The sequence below is a fragment of the Rattus norvegicus genome, chromosome 10 (assembly GCF_036323735.1).
Source record: "Rattus norvegicus strain BN/NHsdMcwi chromosome 10, GRCr8, whole genome shotgun sequence".
In the NCBI taxonomy this organism is placed as follows: domain Eukaryota; kingdom Metazoa; phylum Chordata; class Mammalia; order Rodentia; family Muridae; genus Rattus; species Rattus norvegicus.
The window spans coordinates 11,264,525-11,278,052 of record NC_086028.1 but is presented as its reverse complement, the minus strand read 5'-3'; positions in this window follow the sequence as shown (position 1 = coordinate 11,278,052).

The window sequence follows — 13,528 nt, the reverse complement described above, 5'->3', positions numbered from 1 at the left end:
TTTGGGTGAATTATACCCATTAGTGATTAACTTGGAATCAACAGTAATCATCAGCATCACATTAAAAAAGGAAATAAAAGCACTTCCCCTTTGAGTCCTTTAATCAAGAACAAGCTCAGGGGTTTTGTATGTTTGTTTTTTCATTTATTTCATGTATGAGTGCTCTATCTACATGTACACCTGCATGCCAGAAGAGGGCATCAGATCACATTACAGATGGTTGTGAGCCACCATGTGGTTGCTGGGATTTGAACTCAGGACCTCTGGAAGAGCAGCCAGTGCTCTTAACCACTGAGCCATCTCTCCAGCTTCACAAGTTCAGGTTTTAATTCTGTACTTTATGCTTCTTGTGTCTTCCATCCTCTGCTGTCTGAATCTGGGACTGCTTGAAGGCTGTCTTGTGAAGGTTTGTTTCTGGGTCTCTGATTCTGTGTCTGTGTGTCTCCAGGTCTGTTGTATGAGCTGTGATTGTCTGTACCTAACAAAGGGTACTCTGTCTTTATCTAATAGTACAGAAGCTATCACATGGGGTACAGTTACAGAAAACAGTTTTAGAAGGAACTAAGTCACTGGGTCCTACTGATCCCAACCGACACAGATAACAAACACCATTGTCCATCAATGATCTTGGATGCTTTCAAACTTCGTTGTAGGTTTTAAGAAGTTTCTTTTAACCTCTATTTGCTGCTTTCAGCAAATGACGCGCAAACATTATCTGGGTAGGAGGCATGGAAGTATACACAATCTAAGATCATAGCTATGAATTAGTTTAGATTGTAATGTTGATTATTTGGGAAACTCGAGGCCAGTTAAGGATTATTACACTGTCCTATTAAAGACAGTTCAAACAATCAGTTTGAGTTCACAGTAGGATAGCCACCTTAAGCTAAAGTTTTAATTAAGGTATTAACTTTGGCCGTGAGGTCCAGCAAAAGTTCCAGACTCTAGAGTATAAGAGATATTTTCAGATTATTATTGCATTGCCACAGTGCCTGAGAAAATGTATTAGATGAGTTTTGTGTAGGCTTGGCTTTAAGTTTAATTAAACAGAACCAGGAGTATATGTTAAATAAAGGGTCTTTAATCATAAACACCCAAAAAATTTTTTCCACAAAAAAACAAGGTTTGTATAATGATTAGTTAGTTTACCAAGAAGAAAGATGTTGTAGCCAGAACTAATTATCTGTAGTAATTTGATAGACTGTAGCTACCTCAAATTCTGACTAGGATTTGACTGCTATTTCATGGGCTCATTCTGACTAACATGTAAAGACTGATTTAGACCAAGACTAGCATTTAGGAAGCTGGAATGCATACACGTAATGCAATTTAAAAATTTCTACTAACCAGGGTTGGGGATTTAGCCCAGTGATAGAGCACTTGCCTAGCAAGCGCAAGGCCCTGGGTTCGGTCCCCAGCTCCGAAAAAAAGAAAAAAAAAATTCTACCAACCATCTTTTACTAACCCCAGCATTACAGGCGATAGAAAGACAGCTCAGCAGTTCAGGAAGATATAGTGCCCTTGCAGAGGAAACAAGTTCAATTTCAAGCTCAATTACCTGCTTGTAACCCAGCTCCAGGGGATTAACACCTCTGACCCCCACAGGTCCCCGTACTCACATGCTCGTACCCTACATAAATTAAAAGTAATTAAAAAAATAGCAGCTTAATGAGATGGACTACTGGGTAAAAGTACTTGCTACCAATGCTGACAACCTGAGTTCAAGCCTCCACACAGTGGAGAGGGAGAAATGACTGCCCAGCTGTTGTCCGACCTCTACAGGAGCTCTATGCTAAGGCACTCCTGCCTCCACACACAAGAAAATAAGTCACAACTTTAAAAACATACAATTCTTTTCAACTCCCCACGCATTAAAAAGCTGGGCGTAGCTGGGCAGTGGTGCCGCACATCTTTAGTGCTCAGGGGGCAGAGGCAGCCAAGGCTTTGAATTCAAAGCTAACCTGGTTTACAGAGAGACTTCCAGGACAGCCAGGGCTACACAGAGAAACTCTGTCTTGAAAAAAAAAAAAACACAAAAACAACAACAAAAACCCAAAAACCTGGGTGCTTCATCTGGGCCTGGTGGCACATACCTTTAATTTCAGTACTCATGAGGCAGAGGCAGGTGGATCTCTGGGTTCAAGGCCAGTCTGGTCTACAGAGGGAGTAATACAGCCTAGACTACATAGTCATACTGGATCCCCAAAAACCTAGATCTCAGTATCCCTAGGATTACACACTCACACACACACACACACACACACACACACACACACACACATTTTAATTAAAAGAATTAGCATAAAAAGAGACAAATTTAATTCTCTGCTATATTTAATCAATATAAAAATATCAATGAAACATTTTACTTTTCTTCACAGTCTCTTTGAAATCTACCCTGTATTTTATTCTTACGACACGTCCAAATTTAGATCTGCTATGTTCAGGAACCTCCACATGTGGTCTGCGGCCGCTCTATTGGTTAACACTGACCTAGGACATTTATTACTTCACTCGTTCAACCAAGCAAGGTCTCATGGCCCTGGAAATACACAAAATGGCGTAAGGCCAAGCTCTGTTCTCAAAGTACATGCTGTCCAGCTGGAAAGTCTGGTATAGCAGCTTATTTTGAAAATGACAAAGTACTTGGAAACAGCTAGGTATGGTGGTGTAGAATCCCAGGACTCAGGAGGCTGAGGCGGGATTGCCATGCACTTGACATCAGCGTGTGCTGCATAACAAAACCTGTTTCTCTCTCTCTCTCTCTCTCTCTCTCTCTCTCTCTCTCTCTCTGTCCCTCCCTTCCTCCCTCCCTCCCTCTCTTCCCCCCCTCTCTCTTTTTCTTGGGTTTTCAAGACAGGGTTTCTCTCTGTAGCCCTGGCTATCCTGGTACCCACTCTGTAGACCAAGCTAGCCTCAGACTCAGAGTTGCTTCTGCCTCTGCCTGCCAAATGCTGAAATTAAAGGTATACACCATCACCACCTGGTGCAAAACCCTGTTTTAAAACAAAGCAAACAAGGGACTAAGGAAAAGGTGCTTGCTGCACAAGCGTGAGAACTCGCCGAGCTTCCCATAGGCACTGTGTACTTTTAATCCCAGTTTGGAGGAGGCAGACTCAGGTAAATCCCTTAGACTTGTGTGCCCCAGCCTTGCATAATCTGCAAACCTTGGCCCATGAAAGATCCTGTTTCATAAAACTAGGTGGAAACTTCTGAGGAATGACACTGAATATTGACCTCTGGCCTTCACACACATGTGCATACATATACAAACACAAACACATATATAGACATACGCTAAAACAAACAGGACTCAGAGGGTATCTCGGTTGGTAAAGTCTTGCCTTACAAGCATCTGGGCTTGTGTTCAGCCACCACAACCCACGAAAGAAGCCTGGTGTTGTGACCCATGCTTTAATCCCAGTGCTGAGGAAGTGGAGACAGAACTTTCTGGCCAGCCAGGCGAGCCTACTTGGCAAGATGCAGGCCAATGAGAGACTCTGTCTCAGGAAACAAGATAGATGGCTCCTAAAATACCCAAAGTTGTCCTCTAACCTCCACACCTACATACAATAACATGTACACCTGCCTGTGTGCCCACACATACATCCCACCATCGACTGAAATAGAAACTTAAGGGTTCTTTAGAAAGTCGGTTAGGGGGTTGGGGATTTAGCTCAGTGGTAGAGCGCTTGCCTAGGAAGCGCAAGGCCCTGGGTTCGGTCCCCAGCTCCGAAAAATAGAACCAAAAAAAAAAAAAAAAAAGAAAGAAAGTCGGTTAGATGGTGTTTTGCTGGGGCAAACAAGTAAAGAAGTATTTCACTAAAACAGACACAGGAGAGAGGATGTTCGTTGTGACTTCCAAGGACTCGGGCTGATTGTATGCGCAAGACCCATGGTGAGGTAAAACACATGCTAAGGCTAGACCTGTGCTAAGGCAGGACACTTACTGAGGTAGGGGCACTGCTGAGGCAAGGCCCATGGAGGACATGTGATACTTAGAGGGAATAAATAAACCTCAATGGAATGACAGAGACAGAGCTTGGCTTGCTGGTACAGCTAGCTGTACAACGCTTGTGGGTCTCTTGTCTTCACTGATTTCACCTCCCTGAAAGAGACACAGCTGAAAACTTCTCCTGGTGTTCTGTTGGTCCCTCCTACTGACTCGAGCCAAGGCTGAAGTGGAAACTTAAGGGTTCTTTGGAAAGTCGATTGGACAATGTTTTGCTGGGGCAAACACATGAGGGAACATTTTGTTAAAGTGGACACAAGTGTGAAGGGCAGAGGCATGAAGGAACGTTTAGCTGAAGCAGACACAGGAGGCAGGATGTTCTGCTAAAACAAGCACATGAAAGGTGTCTGCGAGCGGATTTAGCGGCCGCTGCCTGCTGACCTGTGACTGAACTGCTGCTTTCCCGACAACACAGATGGGAGTTGCTCCTCTAAGTCCTCTTCCCGGTGTTCATGAGTCTTCCCCTGTTCCTTGTAAGTAACCCCTTATCCATACTCCCACTAGTAACCCATTTAAAAACTTCTAGGACCCTGAAGAGAACATTTGTGGTTAAGAGCACTGGTTCCTTGTTGAAGTTTTGTCTATTGTAATGCTAAGTGTGGCCCCCAAAACCTGGAATCTGCATGTAGCCCCTGTGACCCTGCCCTAAGTTATTTCTGATTGGTGAATAAAAATGCCAACCACCAATGGCTGGGCAGAAGAGACATTAGGTTTACTGGGCTTGGGGTCAGAAAAGGAGAAGCCACAATGGGTTAGCAGAGTCATAAAAACATGGCCCTGAGGGCTGGCCGATTAGAGTGGGCGGCCCAGATGAACACAGTAAATAATAACAATTCAGGGTTATGGATCAGAAAGTAGATTCTAACAGCAGAGAAGCCAAGCATCTGCCCAGCTCTTGTGCTGATTAAAGCTTATTAAAAACACAAAGGCTGTGGCTTTTCTAATCTGAGAACTCAATGATCAAGGCAGGTTAGAAGGCAGGGTCAGGATCAAATAGCTTTTAGAACAGTTCCTTTCACAAGGGCCCAGGTTCAGTTCCCAGCACCTACCCGGAGGCCCAAAGCCATTGTTATCCAGTTCCAGATCCTACACCTCTTCTGAATTTTGGTCCATATTTATACATGGTGTCATATATAATATATATCATATATATGAGATATATATTTAACATTTATATGCCTAAAAGAAAATGAACAAATCTGAAAAATAAAACAACAAAAACCATCATTGGCTCAGACAATTGGACATGTGCGTAGTTGTTATTTTAGTCTGTCATGGACTCCTTTCACAAAAGTTTCTCATGCAACAGAACCAAAGGGTGTTAGAAGGGTCCTATGCAGTAGAGACCAAATACAACAGGCTATATCCACCTTCTATAACAGTTGCCTATGAGAATTCCCTAACCCTCTGCAGTCTGGTATGGGCTAGAGGTTAAAAAACAAAGCCAGATAAAGCGGCTACATGCCTGTGATCACATCATTCCGAAGGTGGAAGGAAGAGTTCAAGAATTGTAGCCTAGCCTGGGTTACAATGTAGCAAGGCAGACTGGGGTTCAACTGTGGTGGTTTGAATATGCTTGGCCCAGGGAATGGCACTATTTGGAAGTCCGGACTGATTGTGGTAAGTGTAACCTACTGTGTAGGTGTAGCCTTGTTGGAAGAAGTGTGTCACTGTGGGTGTGGGCTTTGAGAGCTTCCTCCTAGCAGCCTGGAAGCCAGTCTTCTGTCTGCCTTCGGATGAAAATGTAGATGCTCAGCGCTTCCAGCACCACATCTGCCTAGACAGTGCCACGCTCCTTCCTTGAAAACGGACTGAACCTCTGAACCTGTAAGCCAGCCCCATTTGAATGTTGTCCTTATAAGAGTTGCTTTGATGTGATGGTCTCTGTTCATATCAGTAAAAACCTAAGACAAGGTCTTCGACCATTAGACCATTGTGTTGTGTTGTTCACACAACATTAACTTCTTAGGATTGTAATCGTAGACTGGCTTAATTTAGGGTGTACCGTACAGGGGCAACACTTTATAGAATATTGGGTGTTACTTGTTAGATAAAGAGGGTAGTTTTCTCAGTGACAAAATGGATTTACATCCTACTTCCTGTTAAAAAGAATGATGGAATAGCTGGAAGGTGGTGGTGCACACCTTTAATCCCAATACTTGGGAAGGCAAAGGCAGGTGAATCTTTCAAGTTCAAAGCCAGCCTAGCTTATAGAATGAGTTCCAGCAGGGGTACACAAAGAAGCCCTGAAAAAAAACACACACACACACACACACACACACAGAGAGAGAGAGAGAGGGGGGGGAGGGAGAGGGAGAGGGGGAGAGACAGACAGACAGACAAACAGACAGAGAGAGAGAGAGAGAGAGAGAGAGAGAGAGAGAGGGCACGCGTGTGCCTGTGCAAATGAAAAGGCAATGTACCTTCAGAGATTACCAAACTGAGCTTAGGCCACCCTGCCTGCTTTCAGCAAGACTCTCACTAGGTTTATCCTAGAGTTAACATTCTCTAGAATGTTCCACCAACCAACTGCCACCACTACCACCACCACCAACAACAACAACTGCTCCCCTCCCCACATACACACACTGGATATAAATATCTGCTTTTCCTTGTAAACAGAACGGAACCTATTTCAATGTTCCCCTCTTGCCATAGTCCCTGAATAAAGTCTGTTTTATAAGCAACTGCTGCTAGCTGTGTTTTCTTTAAACAAAGTATTTGCTCACCACACTATGGAATAGTATTCATCTGTGAAAAATGAAATCTGAGGTCTGCTATAGGCTGCAACAGAGATGAAGCTTGAAAGGTCCATGCTTAGCGAAAGAAGACTTTTACATAAAATGTCTACACTATGGCCCAGAGCTCATGTGGTCTGTTTGGATGCTTGTCTTTTTTTTTTTTAAAGATTTGTTTATTTTTTTATATGAGTACACTGTAGCTGTCTTCAGACACACCAGAAGAGGGCATCAGATCTCATTACAGATGGTTGTGAGCCACCATGTGGTTACTGGGATTTGAACTCAGGACCTCTGGGAGAGCAGTCAGTGCTCTTAACCGCCGAGCCATCTCTCCAGCCCCTTTAAGGTAATTTTAATAGTTGAGCATGGTGGTTGCAGCCCTTTAATCCCAGTGCTTGGGACGCAGAGGCAGGTGGATCTCTGTGAATTTGATACCAGTCTAGTCTGTGAGTACCAGAACACCCAGGACTACACAGATAAACCCCATCTCAAAGAACAAAACAAAATACCAAAAAAATGATTTATTTTTATGTGTATGGTGAAGTAAAAACTTCTAGGTTTTTGTTTGTTTGTTTGTTTGTTTGTTTGTTTGGAGAGTCAGTTGTGTCAAATGATGGTTTGTTGCAGAACTCAGGTGAAAAGATGTCTTGCTAAAGCAGACGCGTGAAAGTCTGTTTTCCTGAAGCAGACGCCAGTGAAAGGATGTTTTGATATAGCAGATAGGTGAAAGGACCCACGATGAAGGAGTATAACTATGATCCCACAGACAGCGGGGGTCGAGCACTGAGCATTGGTTTGGTTTGCTCCGCCTCGCTATTCTTCACTAACGACACAGATGTATTGGTTCGTCTTACGTGGTATTGTTGACCCCAACTCGTGGTAACACTGCCTTTGAGACAGACCTGCCCAAGAACCATGAGGATCGAACTCTAGATGTGGGTTCGTGCCTGGTGTTTGCCTGCTTGGAGGACTGACTAGTCTGCAGCTGCTGAGTTGTGTTTGGTGCCTGCTAAGGGACTGAACTGCTGCCAAAGAAAATCGAGCTTTTCCCCAAAGAACTACTGCTGAGCAGGTCCACTTCCCCATATCCTAATAACTTTCCTCTTCCACTCCCTTTGCTGGGTGGTGGGCTAGAGGAGAGGTTAGACCCTTATTATTAGACCCTTAGGTTGCAAAAAATACATGCCTCATTTATTTTTCGCTGAATAACAAAAGCGTGGGGAAATGCGACTATTTAGTTCCCACGTTGACAACTACTGGGTTGTCCTCTACCACTGAGACCGCCTTCCCTCGTGTAATATTGGGACCAGTTAAAGAACTGCTCTTTCGGTGAAAAAATAAGTATGCCTACAATATGGCGTGCCTGCACCACACGCATGCAATGGAGGGATCCCCTGGGGCTGAAGTAACCGATACCTGTTAGCCACCACGTGGGTTCCGGGAACCAAACCCATAACCTCTGCCAGAGCAGTGCGGGTTCTTGCTGTGAAGGACCTGCCCATGTTGTTTTGGGGAGGGTTGTGGAAAGACGTTGGAACTTTAAGCTAGAAAGGCCATGGAGTGTCTCTCAGCTGCTGTAGTTCTTTTCTCACCAACAGTAAGAAAGTTGAGCGTTAACAAAACCAAAACGTTGTTTAGTGTCCCTGGGGGTTTTCATTCTCCCTTTTGTTTACTCAGCATCTCTTTTAAGGCGTGACTGGCTCTTTCTGTAACTGCTTGTCCTGTGGGGCTGTGTGGTAGCGAACTTTATCTTACAGTGTGCAGAGAACTGCTTCATCTTATCGGATACGTACGCGGGAGCGTTGTCGGTTTTAATTGGCACAGCTGTCCCCATAATTGCCATTATTTCCAGTAAGTGTGTAATTGCACAGTCAGCCTTTCAGAACTTAAAGCAGTTGCCCACTGAAACCCCGAGAATGGGTCAATGGTATGCATGGTGTATATACCTTTGCTTTCCAAATTTTGCAATCAACATCCACTGCCAGATGTCATTTCTTTCGGTACCCCTAGGTTATTATCAGGAGGTAACAGAGTTTGGTTGTGCAGAGAACACATAGGACTTTTTTTTTTTAATTATGTCATTGGCTTATTGCCAAGTGATGGAAACTTTTTTTTTTTTTGGTTCTTTTTTTTCCGGAGCTGGGGACCGAACCCAGGGCCTTGCGCTTCCTAGGCAAGCGCTCTACCACTGAGCTAAATCCCCAACCCCGGAAACTTTTTTTTTTAAACCTTTCCCATTAACGTGATGTTTTTTCATGAAATTTCAAGGCTTCTAACACATCTCCTATTAGTAGTTGGTCAATGTCATCATTTCCTTGAGCTAATGGACAGGCAAACCTGTATGAGATCAGAAATATATATAGTAATTTCTGCTTCTGTTGACCTGCTGCAGTCGTACGTATAAAATAGCGAAGTTAATTCTGAGTTATCAGGGACAGATTTGGCAGTCTCTACACGCAAAACAACTCATCCTGCATGTAAAGAACCAGTAGTAATGTTAAGGGGTTCCGGATAATCTAATAACACCATACACATAGCGTACAGTTCTGATTCTGACCACTGTGCTTATTTTATCTGACTTATAACCTGCCAGCCCCGTCTTGTTTGCATCTGTATAAAATGTTGGAGCCTCTGGGATTGGTGTTCTCTTTACTATATGTGGAAAAATCCAATTGGTTCTTTGTTTATATAAACTGTATATGTTTGCTTTTCCGATATTTGTTATTAATTTTGCCCAAGTAATTACATCCAGCTCTTTGCCAGTCCTCATTGATCACCCATAATGACACAGCCTCAGCACTGTGAAGAGTACTATAATTCCAACTGGATCTGTTCCTGATAATTGAATCGATATTATTCTGCTTTTATAATTCTCAAAAATGTTTTCTATATACCTCCAATTTTTTATTTTGTTTATGAGCTAAGAAAGATCCATTCCATAATCCTATCTTCTCTTTGCATAGCGAGCCCAATAGGAGAATGAATTGAAGGCAAAGTGACCAAAATGCTACTTTAATAAGCTCTCTCAAACGCTTCAAGCCTCTACTAGCCCACTGTCCAAAGGTAGAGGAGAAAAGATGGTAAACAGGACAAGGGGATGTGGACCTGTTTAGAAGTAGTTCTTTGAGGTGATTCCAATCTCCATTTGTCAGAATTCAGCAGTCACCAACCATGAACCAGCAGTGGCGGTATTATTCTGCAAAACCTGCAAGACCTCTGCCAGATCAAATTGGCTTAAGTCAGCAGGAGCTACCAGGACCAGCCAGAGTGCCCAGAGTTCTCTACCGTGCCTCTCAAGGAGATAAAGATCAGCCAAGACGAGGGACCAATGAAGAATTGCACAGCCAGCTCTGCAAGCATCACTGTCCATCGAGTCCTAGTTCTACTCTCTCCAAACATCACCTGTGCTCTCAGGGGTCTTGCCTCGGCAAAACATCATGTGAGTCTGCACTGAGTGACACTACCAGAAATGTCCACTTCCATGATTGATGTGGGAGGGCCCAGCTCACATTACATGGTAGCACTCTGGACTGGTGGCCTTGGGTTCTATAAGAAAGCAGGCTGAACAAGTAATTAAGAGCAAGCCAGCAAACAGCACTCCTCCATTACTTTTGCATCATCCCCTGCCTCCAGACTCCTCCTCTGAGATCCTGGCCTGACGAATAGTAACTCCTGGAATTGTAAACAAAATAAACCTTTCCTCCCTGCATTGTTTTTGGCCACAGTGTTTCACCATAGCAACAGCAACCCTAACTAAGATAAGCCAGAATTGCCCTCAGACTCTGAGCCATGCCTCCAGTCCCACAGAGGCCATATGTTAGGGTTCGTTATCAGCTAAGGGCACTGTTCGGAGGCAATAGAGACTCCAGTAGGTCTAGTGAGGAATTAGGTCATTTGAGGGTGTCCTGGAAGGATGTGTCTTGTTCTGGCTACCATGAGGTGAGCAACTTTCTTCTGCTACTTCCTCCACACTGTGGTGTTCTTCCCTGCCTGCAAATAAGAAGGCTGTGACCATGGACTGAAGTGCCTGAAGCCGAACCAGAGGAAACCTTTTCTCCTAGCTCACCAATTTGATTAGACCAGCAAACCACAGTAATTATATATGTGCACACATGTGTGTGTGTGTGTGTGTGTGTGTGTAATTATATATGGGTATGTGTGTGTATATATGATAATCATAATATATTATTATATATTATATATAATATATTACCATATAATATTTTATACTATATAATTTAAAAAAATTTTATTTATGAGTACACTGTCATTATCTTCAGACACACCAGAAGAGGGCATCAGATCCCATTACAGATGATTGTGAGCCACTGTGTGGTTTCTGGGAATTGAACTCAGGGCCTCTGGAAGAGTAGTCAGTGCTTTAAATGCTGAGCCGTCTCTCTAGCCCCTATAATATATTATTTGAGTCAGTGTTTCTCTGTGTAACCCTGACTGTCCTGGTACTTGCTTTGTAGACCAGGCTGGCCTCAAACTCAGAGATCCACCTGCCTGTGCCATCATGCCACAGGCTCTATTCTATCTCTTACCTCTCAGTGCTATGATTACAGGTTTGTGCTACCACACCCAGCTATTAAATTGATTTCCCCCAAGCATTTTATCACGACAACAGAAATCTGAGAACAGAAAATAATCCACAAAAGGTGAAATTGCAGACTGGGTGATTGGTGGTTTCTTCAGGTTGGACAACTTCAAAGGAGATGGGGAGGGTAGTACAAGCTAACAGATGGACGTTTTCCATGTAGTCCAGGCTGGCCTGGAACATCTCATGTTGTCCTGGGCTATTTCTAATGTGCCATCCTCCTACAGCAGCTTACCAAATGATGGGATTACAGGAATGCACCAGGCCTGCCTGTGGTGATTTTTTTTTTCAGTGCCCAAGATTAAGCACAGGACCTTAACACATGCTAAACAAGCAAACATTTTATAACTGAGCTAAAGCCTTAACTCTGAGTTTTGTTTTCATGTTGATAAAAATTTATGAAATTGGGAAGATGATCATGAAAGGAAAAAGTTTAAAATTGCCCCCTAGACAAAAGTTGAAGCCAAAAGCGGGCCCTGGAACTGTCTGTTCCAGAAACGAGCTGATCACAGAAAGAGTAATTGCACCAGCTGGTTCAGCCACTTCATTCCAGAAACTAGCTAACCATAATAGCAGTTGATCATAGTAGCAGGAACTGGTTAACCATAAAGTTAGATTAAAATCCTAAAGAACAATCATGAGAAACAGGAGGTTCTTCCTTGTGATTCGGTATGGTTTTTCCTTTAAATACCCCTTCTCCCAACCATTCAAGGTCGAACTCCTCTACCCCTGCATGGGATAAGAGTCTCAACCCCAGTGCACTGGTTTCTGTCATCCCTATCAATAAACCTCTTGTTGATTGCATCAAGATTGGTCTCTCTTGATTGCATCAAGTCTTGGGGGGGGGGGTCGCGTCATCCCGAGACTTGAGTGAGGGTCTCCCCACTTCGGTGGTCTTTCAATCACACATATTTGTAAATACACTAAACGCTATTAAATTGTACAAGTTAAATGGGTGGATTGTTTAGTTTGTAAGTTACATTGTAATACGTTGTTACTCCAAGGAATTCACAAAGAATTTAGATACAAAATAACAACAGAATGCTACTCTCCCCCAACAGCCCCATTCAAAGGCATTGTGTTTATATCACTTGCTCTAGAATCTTCATTGTCTATGTCTAAGATCAGGAGCCCACAACTGTTCCAGCTTGACAGTGTCACCATTACCTGGACAGTGGAGCCCAGGTCCTTCATCCATCGGAATATAGTTCCTTCACATCACTGGCTCCTTCCAGCCTTGTGTGCACACTGCAGAGCTGGCCACCTTTTATTTTGAAATCCAGATTTCAGCAAAACTGGGACGGGAGAAGTGCCAGAAACTCAGTACATCTTCAGTGACAGGCGCTTGCTCACTTAGTGGCCCTGCCACCACAAGAGCACTCTTCTGCTGTTGGGTAAAAGTTACTCTCCACAGGTTGGCCCCCAAGTTCAAGCGCTTATAAAAGCCATTTATTTACTCTGTGTGTCTGTGTGTCTGTGTGTGTGTATCTGTGTGTGTGTGTGTGTGTGTGTGTGTGTGTGTGTGTTGCTCACACCTAGTTACAGAAACAGCCCAAAGGTAGGAAAGTCAGGACTTAGAAGTTCCACAGCCAGTTCTCAATGCAATAACACAATGGACAAATCCCTTGTTGCTTGTCCTTGGATGTTAGATCTTTCTAGGCCAGAATTACAGTTAGACCTGGTGAGCCATGTGCAGCCCCACAGGTTCAGGCACCTGCCTGAGACAGTAAGATTGGGAGTTCAAAGAAGCTAGCCTGGGTTACATAATGAGATTCTGTCACAGTCAGTCAATCAATGTCACACACATAGACACACACACACACACACAGAGAGAGAGAGAGAGAGAGAGAGAGAGAGAGAGAGAGAGAGAGAGACTCAGCCCTGAGCTTTACATTGAGACTGCATAAAGCAGAGAGCACTTTGGGTCTGTGGCTGTGGCCCAGTGAGTCCTCATCTAGGAGGTGCAAGCTCATACACTCCATCTCTAGCACTACACGGTACAGGAAAAGGAAGTCTTGCTGGGCTTTGTAATTTTCATAAACCTCAATTACTAGTGCAGTCAGAACCAGGTTACTGAACAGAACGTGCCCACAACTCTGCAGTCCGTGGCCTTTTCCACTCATTCGCCCCAACAGAAGTCACGGGTTCATTTCATTTGGTGTTTTTCCCAAGATA